Source organism: Nuphar pumila, chromosome 7, assembly GCF_984573655.1.
Source record: "Nuphar pumila chromosome 7, dmNupPumi1.hap1.1, whole genome shotgun sequence".
NCBI classification, from domain to species: Eukaryota; Viridiplantae; Streptophyta; class Magnoliopsida; order Nymphaeales; family Nymphaeaceae; genus Nuphar; species Nuphar pumila.
In genome coordinates, this window is record NC_143255.1 from 6,396,252 (window position 1) to 6,398,176 (window position 1,925).

Consider the following 1,925-nt stretch of genomic DNA (forward strand, 5'->3'; position numbering starts at 1 on the left):
TCCGGGTATGGTGATAAATAAGAAGACCTGATTAAGACCCCGGCCCAGACTCGAAGGTCCGATTAATACATGGACCCGATACCATACCCAAAAATCGGGACCAGGTATGGTTCCACCTGAGTCCGAACCAAATCCAACCCGTTGACACCCCTATCCTGGTCTGGTTCATGTAGTTCTTATTGGGTCTGGGTATGAGTTCTATTATAATGAACCTGATTAGACACGAATCCAAACCCAATACCATACCCAAAAATCAGGTCCAAGTCTGGTTCTAACTGGGTCCTAACCAAATCTGACCTGTTGACACCCACTTGTAGGAGAATGCCCAAAAAAGTCTCTCATGATTCCTGCTTGGTGGTAGCCAGTATGGCACATAAAAAAAAGGGAAGAATATTGGGAAAATCTGGAATGCCACAATTTTCAAAGAGTTGAAAATTTGTTGTAGAAGAGGCTGTAGAAATTTGTAAACTTGCACATTGTCAAGTCTTTAGAAAGAGCATGCCCACAAGGGCTTCGCTCGTCTAGTAGGGGTGATTTGTCATGTAACATAGTTGATGGGATGTCACAAGTTCGAAACCTCTGGGTGTCATCCCTAAGGTTGAAGCTGGGTGTACTCGGGTGGGCAGGGGACCTCAAGGTTTTAGCCACCAGAGGTCAGCCAATGTGTGTTCGGTGATGGGGTTTCCTTCCCTTGGATTATATAAAAAAAAGACTGAAAAAATCTCAAATCACATTATGGTCACCATGTAGCTATGGGCATGAAAAAGAACTTATGATTATACATTCCTAATGACAAGTTTTCAATGGGGCAAGCTGGAAGTAAGGATGCAAATGGGTCGGATCCGAAACAACTAAATACATGGGGGCGCCGGATCCGGTGGACATCTTGAATCCAACCCATTTGCAATCTATAGCTGAAAGCCCCATGAATTCTAACTCAACACCCTCTCCATTATCACAATGAGACTTAACCATCCAACTATCTCACTTGACCCCCACAAGTAGTTCTTGGGTGAAAGTAAAACCATGAACTAAGAATTCAGTCCTTAAAATGAAAGTAGAAAGGTGCAAACGGTCTTCCCACCAAAGCCAAAATGCTAAGCAACACGGTCCTGATTATTTAGGTAACCAGGACCTAGGACTGCAATCGAATGGGCCAGATCTTGTCACATTTGAATTCAATCATGAAATGGACAACGTAGATTCGAATCTGATTCAGGCCTGATATGATAGGGTTGAATCCAGATCTAAAGTATATGTGGCAATACTGAATCTTGTAAAAAAATATATATACAAGTAAGCTCTTTACATGTGAAAAATTAAATGGGATTGAATTTTGATCCGATCAAAAGTAGGTTTTGTACTAAAACAATAATTCAAATCTGATCCAAAAAAAAAAACAAATTTTGCCAATTTCACATCCTATCTGAAATTCTGAATCCAAGTTCGAATCTTATTATAAAAATCAGATCAGTTTGCAGGACCATTACCATTGAGAGTAGGGGTCAACGGGTCGGGGTTGGTTCGGACCCAGGTGGAACCAGACTTGGACCCAAGTATGGTATCGGGTCTAATCGCGTCCACTATAAGAGAAACATACTAAGACCCGATAAGAACTTACCCGGATCATACCCGGTAAAATAATATTTTTTTATCATTTTTACATTGAAAAATTGCGGGTCTTAATCGGAACTCGGGTCAGGCCTGGGTCTGGCATAAAATTTCACAAACTATAACCGGATCCATGTATTAATCGAAACTTTAAGTCCGGACCCGGGTCTTAATTGTGTCTTCTTATTTATCACCATACCCAGACCCTATATAGTTTGGTCCGGGTCGGATCCGTGTATACCCGACCCGTTGACACCCCTAATTGAGAGGTGAGGGGAGATGATTAGAGAGAGGGTGGGGGATTGTTGAAGCGT